The sequence below is a fragment of the Lithobates pipiens genome, unplaced genomic scaffold (assembly GCF_037356315.1).
Source record: "Lithobates pipiens isolate NorthernLeopardFrog02 unplaced genomic scaffold, aLitPip1_a1.2 Scaffold_13, whole genome shotgun sequence".
Taxonomy (NCBI): domain Eukaryota; kingdom Metazoa; phylum Chordata; class Amphibia; order Anura; family Ranidae; genus Lithobates; species Lithobates pipiens.
Genome location: NW_027507718.1, coordinates 258,244,250 through 258,261,193, shown reverse-complemented (window position 1 = coordinate 258,261,193; position 16,944 = coordinate 258,244,250). Strand labels below are relative to the sequence as shown.

The 16,944-nt window shown below is 38.0% G+C and overlaps 1 protein-coding gene across 1 annotated transcript in view; it reads right to left on the bottom strand.

The window, feature by feature from the left end:
• GRID2 (glutamate ionotropic receptor delta type subunit 2) overlaps window positions 1–16,944 on the bottom strand; it is a 1,483,303-nt gene that overhangs the window by 1,317,340 nt on the left and 149,019 nt on the right. The window lies entirely within an intron of this gene.

The following is a 16,944-nucleotide window of genomic DNA, read 5'->3' as shown; positions in this document are numbered from 1 at the left end:
GCCTTATCTGTGCCCATCGGTGCCGCCTTATCTGTGCCTATTAGTGCCGCCTTAACTATGCCTATCAGTGCCCACCAGTGCAGCCTATCAGTGCCCACCAATGCAGCCCATCAGTGCCCACCAATGCAGCCCATCAGTGCCCACCAATGCAGCCTATCAGTGCCGCCTAATCAGCGCACTTCAATGAAGGAGAAAAATGACCCGTTTGCAAAATTTTATAACAAACTATTAAAACATGATTTTTTTTTTTTTTTTTTTTGCATCTTTTTTTGTTTGTTTAGCAAAAAATAAAACTCCGAGCTGTAACTAAATACCACCAAAAGAAAGCTCTATTTGTGGGAAAAAAATGATAAAAAATTAATTTGGGTACAGTGTTGTATGACTGCGTAATTGTCACTCAAAGTGCATCAGCGCTGAAAGCTGAAAATTGGTCTGGGACTGAGGGGGGTTTAAGTGCCCAGTAAGCAAGTGGTTAAAGCAATCTACTGAGCTGGTCAGAACCGCCTCTGGAGGGAGCCTATTCCACATTTTCACAGCTCTTACTGTTACAAAACGTTTCCATATTTGGAGATGAAATCTCTTTTTCTTTACATAACTTTACATTTATTAACATTAAACCTCATTTGCCACATAGTAAACAGACAGATCCCCATTCTGACCGAGGAGCAGAGAGAGAGAGATCTGTTGTCCCTAGTGATTATATAACAGGGTTATATTTATTATAGCAAAAAGTAAAAAATATTTTTTTTCTTACAAAATTGTAGCTCTTTTTTTGTTTATAGCGCAAAAAATAAAAACCGCAGGGGTGATCAAATACCACCAAAAGAAAGCTCTATTTGTGGGGGAAAAAAAAGAAAATATGTTTTGTTTGGGTACAGCGTCACATGACGCAATTTTCAGTTCAAGCGGGGTAGTGCCGTATGACAAAAAATGGCTTGGTCATTAAAGGGGCAAATACTTCCAGTGCTTAAGTTAATCGATAGTTTATGTTTGCCTACTCAATTTTTGTGAAAAAGTCAACAGTTTCCATGGGTGGTACTTACTCTTTCTTTGATTCTTAAAAAAACCCTTTTGTATATTTCAAATTGAATATGGAATAACATCATTTAGTATTCCTTAGCTTGTATTTTCTCTTGCTTAAAAAAAGTCTGTCCACATTAATTTATCTGCCATAATGATTGGTGAGTTATGTTTATGTGGTATTCTCTTTTGCTATATTAAAGCAGCTTGTGTTGTAGAAGATAAAGGTGCCCTTTGGGCTTTCTCTTTATGTGTTCTCTAAAGCACAAATGCTCACAGTGAGCACTTAGAGCAATAACTCAGTGATTTCTTCTAAATAGTAATGCAACTGAAATGAAACAGGTTCCGCAATTATAAAAAAATATAAGACTATATTAAAACAAAAAGTTTTCATACTAGTGGGAATGTTTGTTGAAAAGGACATAAATAATAAAATGCAACCTACTGCACAAAAGATTCATACAAATGAATAATTTAGAAAATGTAGAAAAAAAAAAAAAAACAATTTACCAGAATTTTAAAATATATATCTACAGCTAGACTTTACTTTGTTCTCATTTCTACATTAAATGTATATACTTGAAATTAGAAAAAAATAAAAATAAAGATGAGGTGTTTTGTATCTTATTAATATATTATGATAATACACAGCTTGAAAAGTATGCATATCTTTTGAAATTTAAATTTAAAAAAAATCCATGTTTAAATTAATGATTTTGGCATCAACTTCCATCTAGCATAAACAACAGCCTTAATTATTGTACAACAAGGTTATATTTACCATCGAAGCATCTTCTGGAACAGATGAATGACTGTGGGTAAGAGTGTCAAAGCTTAGACTGAAAGGTAATCAGAGGTTGAGGAAAAGTCTATATAAAGAATGAACCCATCTGTAAAAATTAAGACAGCATCACTTCCCTGGCCATCACTTATGAAATGTAAATGTCGTTTATTTTTATAGCAGCATAATTGTCAAGGATTTAAATTGCAGTTTAAGGTAGTCATAATTAGGATTATTTGCATTTAACCAGTTGCTTACTGGGCACCTAAACTCCCCTCCTGCCCAGACCGATTTTCAGATTTTAGCGCTGTCACTCTTTGAACGACAATTGCACAGCCATAAAACACTGTACACAAATTATATCATTTTTTCCCCACAAATAGAGATTTCTTTTGATGGCATTTGATCACCTCTGAGTTTTTTATTTTTTGTTAAAATTTTTTAAAAAGACTGATTGAAAAAAAATATTTTGTTAATACATTTTGCAAACAGGTAATTTTTCTCCTTCATTGATGTACGCTGATGAAGCTACACTGATGGTCACTGATAAGGTGGCACTAATGGTCACTGATAAGACAGCACTGATGGGCTCTAATAGGCAGCACTGGTGGGCACTGATAGGTGGCATTGGTGGGCAATGATGGGTGGCACTGATGGGTGGCATTGATGGGCGGCACTGAAGGGCATTGATAGCTGGCACTGATGGGCCTTGATTGGTGGAAGTGATGGGCACTGATCGGAATTGGTAGCTGACACTCAAAAGGCAGCACTGTTAGATGGCACTGATGAGGCACTGATTGGTATCACTGGTGGGCATTGATAGGTGGCACTTGTGGGCACTGATAGGTGGCACTGATTGCTGGCACTTACTATTGTGGGCACTGATTGGTTGCACTGTGGCCACTGATTTGTGGCATTGGCAAGTGAAACTTGCAGGCGGTAATTGTGAGCATATATGAGGCAGCTTTGCCCCTTCCTCTTCGGGACCAATGTTCCTTCAAAGAGGAGTCGGCGAAAAGTAGCTGTCAGCATTAGAAGAAAAAAAAAAACGATTAGCAATCTTCTGTTTACATCATGTGATCAGCTGTCATTGGCTGACAGCTGATGATGTTGTAAGGGACCCGGATCAGCCCCTTACTCAGATATGTGATCACCAGAGTCTCATTGCCTCGGGTGATCACAGCACATGCTGAGTGCCCCCTTCAGGAGGGCATGGCCAGCTTGCTAAGGGGAGGACGTCTATTGATGGCCTCCCAGCAAAGCACACCCACGATGTAGCCGTAATTGAGCTATAGCGTGGATCTGAATAAGTTAAACAGAAATTCAAAATTTTCAACTGTTTTAATCCATCAGTAGGGATCCCCATCCAAAAACATTTGACAATTTTTTATCTTGCATCGATGCCGAAAGTTTGGAATTTAAGTGATACCACTTTATGGGCTACCTTATTAAAGATGTAAGCTTTTGGAATAACCCAGATCCTTTCATCAGGCTTTACACATTTCTGTAAAATGTTTCTGAACCTCACATATTTATGCACAAATTTACAAGGGAGGGACATGAAATATAAAAAAATAAAATGTTTTACATAAAAAAAAAAGTTTTAAAGGTAAAGGCTACTGCAAGGGATAGTAGATCCAAATGTAGATGTATTACTGGGGTAATCTTCTTTACAATACTGACCCTGTGGTCGTGGGGGTCTGTAGGTGAGGAGATAATCAGATTTCTTTACAAGGAGATCAACCTTAAAATCCATATCCTCTGGTATTAATATTGTCTTTTTTCCCCTACCCTTTTGTTTACATGCTACTTTCAGTTGAAATCCCCTGACTAAAAGCTGAAACGCAGGGATGAGTCATGGATGTTTCCTTTAGAAATGTCATTTTGTGCAGAGACTGTTCTAAACACTTCAAAAATGCACCACTTTACAGACATACTATAGACACCCCCCAGGCATTAATAAAATCACTGCTCCCGAAAAAAAAAAAAAATGGATACGTTTTTCCTGGGGCAGGACATGGGTCCCCAAACACTTTTTTTTTTACAATAACATGCATATAAGCCTTTAAAATGAACACTTTTGACTTTTCATGTTAATGTCCCATAGACTTTAACGGTGTTCCGAATGTTCCCAGAACACCGTATATTGATCGGTATTAGCAGAACATTCGAACAACCAAAGTTCGACCCAAACTTATGCTTGGGCCGAACCATTTGCCCATCCCTAATGTCAAGGTAGAACAGCACTGAAAGTTGCACAAGACAACTGTAGTCCAGAGTCAAGAGAATTTCAAACAGAAAGCGGAAAACAAAGGTATAAATTAAGTACAACCAGTAAGTAACAGATGCTAATGAGCCAAGTTCAAATCCTAGAGCAGACCAGAAATTAGACAAGCAGAGAACTTAAACTTAAGCTTTGCAGATAAATGCTTCTAGGTTCAGGTACACATGTTTTACAATGATCTGAGTTGTTGTAAGGAAATCTGAGTTGTCTTAAGGAAAAAAGTTTAAAAACGTGTAAACTTGCTATTGTTAAAAAGGTTTTTTTAGATGTATAACAACAAAACACACAGCCCTAGAATACAAACAAAAATGTCTTGCTCATGCGTATTTATGTCAACATAACAAGCATTATGACATCAGTGGGTCCCTGACAAAAAGGCGAGACATCATGATATCATTCCTAAGCAAGGCCCAGAAAGCTACATATACAACTTTGTTTGGAAATCATGTGCATGAAGAGCAAATAATCTAAAAGCTATTTTGCATTATTTATTACACATATATGCTTTGTTTCAGATTTAAAAAGTAAGCCAAACTTGTTTCAAAATGAGACTCCAGAGTTGGTAGTGCATACAGCAATATAATTGAATCTTTTTCCGCAGGGTTTGCTTTTTATTTTTAAATTACCTCTAAGCATGATTTGTGCATTTTAGTCCTGTGAATTTAACATTAGATTTTATAAAGAAATTGACTTACTGTGCATTTGTTTTGCAGGAATAAATGCTAAAAAATAAATTGCAAACCACAGGTGCAGATCTTAAACATCCCCAAGGGCAATACTGACCCCATTAACACTGCAGTCAAGTGAGGATGATATGATTTATTTAAAGGAAACATTTTTTCAAGTATTAGTAGTTTTAAGAAAAAAAAATAGTCTTTGCTCTGAATATAGAAGTTTGATTTGTCTCCTCAGGTGACAATGGCAGATGTAGTAGTCAGGCAGAGCTAATAAAACCTACTGCTTTCATTTCTAATCAAAATCATAAAAGGAAAACAGATTTTGTATTATTTCTGAGCTTATATGTACAAAACTATGAGGGGTGAATCTAAATGTGAAAAAACTTTTTAACAAGATGAGCTAGGTTGAATAGGCCTACATTGTCAGGTAAAGGTTGCTTTGAGCAATTTGGGTACATTTGGAGGCCAAGTCAACACTTCAAACTGGTAATTGTGTTTCCTAAACCTTTCTTGAATTTTGCTGTAAACACGGATCAGCATGGACACCCTGACCGATCTGAGGCTACACAGCCCCATATGCAAAAAACTGTGATGCACTTTGTGTTCTGATACCTGTATATTAGAACCAGCATTATCTTTTTCAGCTATTTAAGCTACAGTAGATATTTTATTGGATCAGACTACTCAGGCCAGCCTTCGCTCCCCGTATGCAGCAATGAGCCTTGGCTGCACATGGCCTTGTCACTAGTACATTGGCTTTCTTCCTTGGACCACTTTTGTCAGGTCCTGACCACTGCACCACTATATATATATATATATATATATCACAGCAACAGTCATCCTTCCTGGCTCTTAACACTGAACAGCAATGAAAGTACACTCTCCACTTTAGTGATACTCCTTAAAACAGTCTCCTTTAGTAATGGCCCAGACAATGGATGGCTTGGACACTGTCATAGATATCCCAGGCCATGCAAGCACTAGTGCTGAGACACAAGGAATAGCAGCAGTAACAATTACCAGGATCCTGCAGTCAGGTTGGCACTCACAATGTCTTTGGATACTTGGATGCCTCCTTCCAATCCCTTAAAATCCTTTGATTAGCTTCAGAGATTCTTAGAAAAACAGGCTTTAGCATAGCTGGGACCTCAATGAGCACACACAGAATATCAGCTCTGCTGCCTGTAAGGACAGTGGCCTTTTAGGCTCAGAACTTCTCCTCCTGGACAAAAACCTGGCTGCCCCAGGCCACAGACTATTTATGTATGCCCCAGCCAGGCACCTATTGGGCATTCTCCCCCAGGGACTGGCTGAAACAACATAAATATTCAGGCTGCTGATCTGCTTCCTACCAACTCAATATTTTCTGGAACCCTCTATAAAACAGAGGGAAGCAATCAAACCTGCAGGCAGAGCCCAGAACAGCTCAGAGAACACACACATTTTGTATACTCTATATACACACACACTTACAGTATATAATTCAGCATGCAAGAACAAACTCCCATTACATTTTGTGTCTATAACTACAGTAGAGTTAGTCATTCCACACCGTGGGTAGAGCAAAATAAACCTGTACTTTACAACTGTATCGCTGCAATTTGAGGATCACATATTACATCTATTTGCAAGAACAATGTACATATTTTTAGGTCAGTTATTAGGCCCACACCTTTTTAGCTCTTCTATTGTATATTGCGTTTTGCATGCATTCTCTTCACCAGGTATTTCTTCCCAGGTACTTAGTTACATCAAAAATTGCTCCCTCCTTGGCAATCAGCTATTAAGCAAACCTATCAATCCTAATTGTGTGTTGATCACAGGGACTTATATTTAAAAGTGCACTATAGATGGTACTTAACTCCACAGAAGCTCTCAAAAATCTGCCCTACTACTACAGTGGACTGTTGGTGCAATGGTGGATCTATCGGCTCTCTGATCCATATCTTCTGGTATTGCCTCCTCTATTAGATCAGTGGTTCTCAACCTCAGTCCTGAAGTACCCCCAAACGGGCCATGTTTTTAGGTTCTCCTTTACTTTGCAGGGCTACTTTAAATCAATATCAATGATATGGTATTGATAAAAGCTATTTTATCTAAGGGAGATTTCCTTAAACATGGCCCATTGGGGGTGTTTGAGGACTGTTGTTGCATTAGATCATACTGAAACCAAGTATGCTGGAACCAGTCTCCAAATGTACTACTTCTCCTGTCCCCCCGAGTGGAGCTGGTCTTTCTCCCTCTCAATGTTCCCTCTATTTCCAAACTGACTAGAGTCATAGTGATTCACATTCTCCTTTCTGCAAAACAAAATATTACTTAACATTGGAAATCCCTTGACGTCCCTAATGTATCAGATGTAATGAATGACTTGAAACTAACTTGTAAACTTGAACACCTGTATGCTACCAAGAACGAGTCAATAGCCAAATTCACAGCCACCTGGTCCCCTTGGCTCACTCATAGACTCAGTAATAGTTGACAATTTCCTTTTAAATACTACGTTCAGTATTTACAGCATTTAGCAGCATCTAGTAGTCTAAAACGTCTTTATTCTTTTATCCCTGTATGGTTTGCATAACCTGACAATGCTGACCATTCCTTTGATTCATATATGTCTTTTATCTTTGTCTGTCAGTCAATATACCCTGTTGTTGCCTTATGAGTTTACGTGAAATCTTCATTAATATCTGTAAAATATTGTAATTAGAAATAGATCTCATTTGGCTGGCATCTATGAAAGCCAGGTAAAATGCCTCCCCCCAGGTGCTTGTTAAGAGCAGACAATGCGGGGCCGAGACTTGTATATACCATATGGAGAGCCACTTCCATTGTTCTACACCTACTCACTTCAAAGGACCCCATGCTGGGGTAGACAATGAGGAGAGTCCAACCATAATCATTGCTTAAGTTCCTGGGGAAATCCAATTAAATCTTCTGTTTAAGAATAGTCACAAGGATTTGCATGAAAGGGGGCCGACTTATGTAGTAAGCCCTCCAATCATGATCCAAGCTAAGGCAGCCTATGGGGAATCAGCATGAAGGCATATACTCAGAGCCAAGGGGAGGTAACAGGTCTCTTTTTGGGAACCCAGTCATCAGAGTGGGACATTTGTAGGGATGGGTAATTATGGTTAAGGTGTTGCTTGTAACTAAATATGCTTGTAGATCACTGTCTTAGAGAATATACTTTGTATTCCTGCATGTAAATATGATATTTCAACCTAGTATTTTCTTCCTTGATGTAAGACCATAGATAGAGATTTGTGTGTTAGCTAGACTTTCAACTACTTTTAATAAATGTTATTATATTTAAAGCTTTTCCTCCTCGTCTATAGAATTCTCTTTTAACCCATATCATATCTTCTGATTAATAAATCAGAAATATAGATTTTAAAGGTTAACACTGTGTACCTTATTATCCTGTACTGTGCTCGGCCTCTGTTTTACACATGTTTACAGTTGTTAAAGGGGTTGTAAAGGCAGAAGGTTTTTTATCTTAATGCATTCTAGACATGTGCATTCATTTTAGTCCGAATGCATTTTCGTCCAAATTTCAGGTATTTTCGTTATCGTTTTAACAAACGATAACGAAAGTGCAGAATCCAAAAAACGAAAGATCCGACATAAACAAATGCTTTATTTTCGTTTTCGTTGTGACAACAGTTCGATATAGATAGGAGATTCGACATGATGCTGACAATAACAATCTGTGTCTATCGAACATGTGGTGGAATGTGCCTAACCTTAACTCTATTAGTCCAGGATTATTCTACATAGAGAGAAAAGATTTCACAAAGAGAGAAAAGATTCAACATAGAGAGAAAAGATTTGACATAGAGAGAAAAGATTGCTGCTGGAATTGGATGGGGGAAGTAAAATAAAAATAGTGATGATGATGAATGCTATTGGCTGATTATAACCAAAGAGGAGGAGCAGTAAAATAGCTAGAACTAAGTACATACATACAGACAACTTACTTTCACTTACGATTGCTAGCAGAGAGAGACACACACAATGAATCATTTCAGAAGACAGTCAATCTTAGCTGGTCCATTGTCAGAGAACCTAAATTATTTAGCAATTAAGCATAAGCACAGCAGCAGAACAATAGTGAAGCAAGCTACAGCTCTACTTAACTTTTTCATAATAATCTGCTGCTATTGTGTTCGTGTTGTAAACTTGATAGTGATACTAGTGTTGCTAGTATTGTGTGTGTGTATATTATAGATTGAGATTCTATATAGATTCTATATACCCTATCTTGTTACCTATCTGATCAGTGATCACTATCACCAGTCCATTTTCTGTTTGAACTATATACATTCAACATGAACCACAAAGATTCGACAAAGCAGCGTAAAACATACAAATGTCGAATCTTTGGCTTATGATGTCTGTTGAAAGTTCTAAGAAGAGTCGATGGAGCAGCTAAACTATACAGAGTCATACAGTTTAGCTGCTCCATCGAATCTTCTTTGAACATTCGACAGACACCATAAGCCTTCAATGACAGATTCGACCTTAATTCATTTGGATTTTTGGACGAATGCAATTTTTAACGAAATAAATAAAAATGAATTTTGGGAGTAACTAAATAAATGTATTTTTTGGGTGAAAACAAAATTCCAAAACAAAATATGTCAGTGTGCACATGTCTAATGCATTCTATGCATTAAGATAAAAAGCCTTCTGTGTGCAGCAGCCCCCCTAACACTTATCTGATGTTCATCGATGTCCACGAGTGTCTCAGCCATGTGATATTCTCCTTCTTGATTGGCTGAGACACAGCGGTGGTTCCATTGGCTCCCACTGCTGTCACTCTAAGTCAGCTGGCCAACCAAGGGAGAGAGGGGGCGAGAAGAGGAGGATCCGGGCTGCTCTGTGCAAAGCCATTTGAACAGAGCAGGTAAGTATAACATGTTTATTATTTTTATAGGATAATTTGATAATCTTCAATAAAAGATTGATCCCCCTACCACAATCAAGGATTGCACAAAACCATATGCCTATCTGAGAATTTTGAATATTGTTTGTATTCCTAATTGTAATGACAAAATGTCATATGGTTTGCAGTGCAAAGAAAAGCAGATCAAAATTAGTGTTTGAAACAATTATAAGCAGTGGGATTAATTTACTAATGCCCCTTTCACACTGGGGCGGTGGGTGCGCCAACATTAAAACGTCACTATTTTTAGCGCCGCTTTACTGCCAATTTCACTACGTTATTTGGCAGCTAGCTGGGTGCTTTTACCCCCCCCCCCCGTTAGCAGCCAAGAAAGAGTTAAAACCCCCACAAAGCACTGTTACAGCAGAACTATGCCAGCTGTATAGCCATGCTTCCCCATTGATTTCAATGGGCAGGAGCAGTGAAGTAGCGGTGTCATTCACCGCTCCAAAGATGCTGCTATCAGGACTTTTTTTAGCGTCCTGCCAGCGAACCGCTCCAGTGTGAAAGCCCTCAGTATTTATTATCTATTATCTATTTTAGTATCTATTTTTAGCACTGTAGTGCCTGCAAAGCACCCCAGTGTGAAAGGGGTCTAAAGGAATCAATTTTTCACTTAGCTCAGTGTAGTAGGCGAAGCTGATTTCAATCGTCCGATCAGGTGTGAGCAAATTTTCCTTGCACATGATTGAGTATTCTTTTTCACTAAGCTTCATCCCATTTATAAACTATATGAAAATTTACTTTGTAAAGTGAACATACTCAGTCTAGCCCTTTAGTAACTCAGACCTAATGGGACTTATTTGATCTAAAAGCAAATACACAGTTTTTTTTTTTTTTTTTCTCAATAGAAGCTGCACTCTGCAAAGGGATTTTCCCCAGAGCTTAGTGAGTGTTGTGAAGTATCACTTTGCAAAGGGTACCCAATTGCACGTGATGAAAAAAATAAAGACACCATTTTTGTTAGCACATGGTTGGATGTTTATCAATGCAGTGTTAAAAATGCATTTTTGGAACAGTGCAATAAATAATGTTAACAACTGGTGTAATGTAATAATTGTGTAAAGATTCATCTTATTTGTATATAATGTCATTTTAGGACAGTATTATTAAACGTTAACAATGCAAATTATCATACCCAATATATAGTTTGATACGCCCAAGTAACTTAACCAGCAACACAACATGATTGGATGATTATTTTATTTTAAAGATGTTAAAGATAAGTTTACCTTGACAGAAAAAAAAAGAATAGATGCACATATTTTTGCAGAAATTTTACTTTATTGTTTTTTCCTGCAAGAGCCTGGAAAGCATTGCACCCATGATTATAACCATGTGTACATCACAGAAGTAATGTGGGCTCCTTCAGACAAGTGCAGCTTTCAGCCTATACCTCTCTACAGCATCCTATTTAAAAGCTGAAGGACAGGTCCATAAACTACCAGAGTGCTCATTAGCTCCTCTGCAACCCATTAAAACTACAAGCCCATCTCCATGGTGGAAGAAGGTTTGGCTTGTAGTTTATTCATTCACAGGTACCTGTGAATGAATGAAGTGGCTATATGGGTGGAGCCCTGCATAGCTATACAGTTTTAAAAATACAACAGTGGGTGCGGGAGAGGAAACCTTGCTTGCTGTCACTGGGGGGGGGGTTTGGCAGGAGAGAGGCAGGAACTGGAACATGTCACATGTTCCAAAGGTGAACTTATCCTTTAAAAATTTGAGTGTAGCCTCTGTTTTTACCTGCTATTCGTGGTATGGATAAAATTTCATGGCAGGACAACATCCATAATAATGGATAATGGAATTGCCTGGTTTGCAAAGTCCAATACTTTAAAACAGTACTAAAGTAAACCACCAAATTGTCTATCAGAGTCATGGTCAAGACAAAACATACCAGGCAACATTCTATCAACATGTGAGGGGGGTGTCATGCTGAGCAGAACCTTCCAAAAAAGCGCCTGGTTCAAATATTGACGAGGAAAGGAACCTAATCCCCACAATTCTGGCTGGTGGGTTTGGAGGTCTTGGGTGGGGGGCTAATTGGAATCTGTAAGCGGGCCTCCAGATACTGCTCCCTCCATATGAATGAGTATGGGGTACATAGTACCCCTACTAATTCACAAAAAAACACTGTAACTTAGAAATAAAGACACCCAAATGCTTGAAAAATCCTTCATTACAAAAATAAAAATTCACAAAAATGTCCCTTCACCAGGCTCACTACCTACAGACTTGCCAAACCCCAATGACCCAATACACAAGACCACTCCTGATGGTACCACTAGCTGAATGACAGCTCAAACTGTTATCAGCTATATAATAGAAGGGACAGGGATAATGGTCACATCACTGACCAAATATGACCATTGTCATATTTTGTCAATGGTCATATCTGGGCAATGATGTCACTCTCATCCCTGCTCCTTTGCCTAAATTGGACAGGGATTTCCTGTGAAATCAGTGGTTACTAAAGATACAATGGGTGCAAGAATTAGCAGGTTGGGGGAGCTTGGCGCCCCAGTGAAAGCACAAATCTGTCATGTTTGGAAGTAGAAGAAATAGTGTTTCTGTATGATTTTCAGTTCCAGTGGAACAGGAGGCTGAATGAGCTAAATTTCAGGAATACCCAAACAGCCAAAGTTCAGTCCAAACCTAGATTTGAATCGAGCCATCTGCTTATCCCTAATCCTGTCCATGCAATACTCCACTCTGCTCATCTGACAACTTTGGCTACCATAGGTTTCTCTTTCACGTGTCTTGCTCCTTCTCCACTACTGCTTGGTCAGGGTCTATAGCACTCTGTATTAAGACCTGGGGTCAGTCGAGTACCCCAAGGCCTACCTGCCTTAAGGGAATGAGAAACTGCTATATGTGAAGCTACACTCACCAGCAATATTCCAATCATTACACCTACTGTTTGTGATTTTATGTTACAGTTTTATACTATAAAACAGTGAAAAGGGAAAAAAATTCTTCCATCTTCCTTACACAGCGGACCGTACATGTCCCACCTCTTACTTAATTCTTACTTTAATTGCTGTCCCTTTCCCTTGGTTTAACTAAAGTTAAAAAAAAAACATTTTTAAATTGTGATTTTTTTTGTATTATTCTAAATGCAATAGTAATGGCAGTATAAAACAAAGCTTATAGCTAATGGTTAGGAAGAGCTTTAGCCAAAGGATTTAAACCAGACCCTCTTCCAGTCAAACAGCCACCCTTCTGAAATATGCCAGGCCACATGCTTTTATTGGGAGGGCACCTTGCAAGAGCAGATGTCAAAGCACCCCGCCCTTGCAAGGCACCTTCTTACCATGTTGAGAGGAAAGGGGCCTCATCTCCACATCCACTCCCCCAGAATGGATGAGGGAGTTTATTAGGGCTTTTCAGAATCTAAAGGTTCCCTTTATTTAAGCCACCTCCCCCCCCCCCCCCCAGATATACAGCCCTGCAAGGGGAATGAGTATAGCATCCATTACTACCCCTTCTTACTCATTCAGAAAAAAGGGAAAAAATAAAAAAGCACACACACTGTGACAAAGTCTATTAAATGGAAACAATTATTATTATTTATTAGCTTTTTTAAAAAAATTTTTAGGAATGAGTAACAAGGGGTACTAATGCACTCTGTACTAAATCCTCTGGGTGAGTAGATATCTGGGGACCTCCTTATTCTAAAGGAATTTCCAAATTTTGCTGTCCCTCTTTGACAAGTGACCTGGTATGGTTCAAGAGGGGGGAGCACACACTCAGTGCCCCACCCCTCTATTTTCTGAACAACCAGCTTGCCCGGAAAAGTCATTTATAATTTGTTTTCACTGTCTTTTATATAGACTATAATATATTTAAAAGTGTTTCAATAATTTCAGCCAATCTAAATTTTTTTTTTTAACTTGCAGTGAAAAGACAGCTGAAGTTTTATGGATGATGTGGATACATTTTGGATGTTTAGGTTCTTACCCCAGATAAGAAAATAATAAGTTGAGTGATTCCTAATGTCAATATCTCCTTTCTTTACAATGATATTCAGAATTCTATGAAGCTCAACTGTTTATTGTTTGTATATCACCTGATGATTTATTACGTATACATTTATTCAGGCTTATTTTAGCAGTATGGCACAGGGGACAATTTTACCACTAGCAAGGTCACAAAACTGACCCGAGAATTTAAAACCCAGGTCTCTGGTAAGTCACATGCTGACATTGTTATTCTATGCCATCAGCAACTAAGCTCTGTTTTTGTCTTTAAATCAATGAGATTAAAACGTATATACTATTATCATGTATTCCCTTCTCACTGGTCTGCTTTTTTTCATACTTTCCCCACTGCATCACTTAACTCATCACTCTCAGTTCCAACGTTTTAAAAAGGGTTTATTATTAATGGTATAGAAAAAGCAATGACCCGTAGGAGCTGGATTTCACTGGATCTGGCCTTTTTCCTAGCCACACAATACAGACACAGGGTTTTTAGTTCTGCATAATACAGGAAGGGCAAATCTCTATGTACATGTATATAAATCCAAGGATAAATCTAAAAACACATCAAATGGAACAGAAATATTTAAAATTAAGCAAAATCTAAGAGCAAGCAATTATAATATTGCAGCTTACCAGTCCTAAGATGTAATAGTTACAATAGTGTTCATGTTTCAGTCTTTATTCCTTTTAGTTTTATTTGATGATTCTGCCACTAACACTTCCTGTGCTAGGGTGAAACCATTCTGTTGCAACACAGAGTGTCACTATGGAGGTGTAGATTCATCACCCAGAAACAGAAAGTGTCATAGGACTACAAAACATAGGGGGGCATGTAGCTCAAGGAGGTAACCAATGCATGACTGATTACACTGCTTGAGATAATACTAGGAAGCCAACATGAAGTTACAAGTCACCAATTTTTTTACTTTGCTTTGTGCACTGGTCCAAATCATTTGGTGGAAGGAGGATTCTGGTGTGGGGTTGCTTTTCAGGGGTTGGGCTTGACCTCTTAGTTCCAGTGAATGGAACTCTTAAGGTGTTAGCATACCAAGACATTTTGGACAATTTTCATACTCCCAACTTTGTGGGAACAGTTTGGGCATGACCCCTTCCTGTTCCAACATGACTGTGCACCAGTGCCCAAAGCAAGGCCCATAAAGACATGGATGGGGAGTTTGGGCTGCACAGAGTCCTGAACTCAACCCCACAGAACACCTTTGGGATGAATGAGAGCGGAGATTGCAAGCCAGGCCTTCTCTCCAACATAAGTGCCTGACCTCACAAATGCATTTCTGGAAGAATGGTCAAACATTCCCATAGACACACTCCTAAATCTTGTAGACAGCCTTAACAGAAGAGTTGAAGTGTTATAGCTGCAAATGGTGGGCCAACTCAATAAGACTGAGATGCCATTAAAGTTCATGTGTGTGTAAATTCGAGCATCCCAATACTTTTGGTAATATAGTGTATTTCAGTATGGTTTCCAGAGACAACAACCATTCATTCATACTTTCTGATCACAGCTCAGACACTGCATATTCATAACAGGAGTCTTTAAGCAAATATAGCAATGGCAGTGACAATGTCTTATGCTGATTCAAAGCCTGGCTGCAATGTAGATGCTCTGAGCTCTGCTTCCTTTCTAAACAGAGCTAAATGAAGCATAGCAACTAGTATTTACAGTAACTCAATGAAAGGCAACACAACAAAATCATTTCATTTTTTTTTGCTCTGCTAGTCATTTTTCTATAGAAATTTGATAGACAAATCACATACACGAATTTCACTAATAATTACAATGTGACAAGACCAAATAGCCTTCTAGCAAACTCTTCTACTGAAAATATTGCTTACTTTATTTATTGAGCATGGTTTTATATTCAATATTTACAAGAGTATCCATATAATGTATCTACTTGGCCCTGCCCTAGGCAAGCCCCGAGATACGTTTTAGGCAATCATGAATAAACTGGACTATAGTACATTTTTATATGTACATGTCTGAATAAGTCAAAAAAACAAACGTTATAGAAGGACTTACAGTGAAAATGATCCCTTTTTTGCAGCCAAATCAGACATTATTTCCTTCTTAACAATAACATCTATTGTCAAGTTATTTTCTTTAGTGGTGTTCAGGTGATTTAATGATTCAATCCACACTGATTGTCCATCTGCATTTTTATTCATGATTAGTTTCTAGGCAAGTGAGTTCCAAACGGGGAAAACAATTATGCAAATAAGCTCTGCCAATAAACAGCATGCATTCGCAGAGTTGCCTCTTGCTCCTTGTCTAGAAAATGTTTCAATCATACTAACTGCCACTTCAGCATCATTTTCAACCTTGTAATCAACTGCCCTACTGCCCAGTGATGTTGCATCTCATTTTTTAACCTTTTACAAGGAAGGTCTGCAAATCCTATCTGTGATTACACTGTCTACACCGAGTAGATTTGTGAGCAAATCATTTAACTATTGTGCTAGCAACATTTCTTGCTATTCCTCCTCAAATGTTATTAGAATTTTTTGTGTGATCTGTATTCCTTGATCAGTTACATTACTTACTGACCAACGCATTGCAAAATATTATGTGAATTTCCATTTGGCTTTTTATTAAAGTCATATCTAATACTGCAAAAAAAAAAAAGTTACATTACATTACATAAAGCGAGTGCTTAATTTATTTTCAGGCTGCCTTTTTCTACTACATTATTTAAAGTGAATATGGAGGCAAAAACATTCATCCAGCAAATAATAATAAATGTGGAATTCAGGTCTATGAGAAAAAAAAAAAACAATCATTAATACATGGTTAAAACCTTCCTATATTCCATACTATTGGAGATAATCCAATATGCAGCACAGGGTCTATCATTTTAAAATACTCATAAACAATGTACTGTGACAGCACAATAAGCACAGAGAAAAACAGTGGAAACTCCTGTTCCATAAGATTTTTTCTTCGCCTAGATCTGAGATGGCATTACGCCTAAAGAAGAATGGGTACATGCCTAATTGCATTAAAATGATTGTAACCTTGTAAAACAACCAATTCAGTTTAAAATAGAAATGCAAAGCAATACAATTTGCATATAGATTTAAAAAAAACAAAAAAAAAAACATTATAAATGCCTTTTTCCCCTTTTCTAGTGAGCACAGTGATCACATCCCCTTTGTTCTCCTCTGCATACGAGCTAGGGAGGAGAAACAGCAGTGCGCTGAGCTTTCCAGTGAATTGTTGTGCAGAGAGG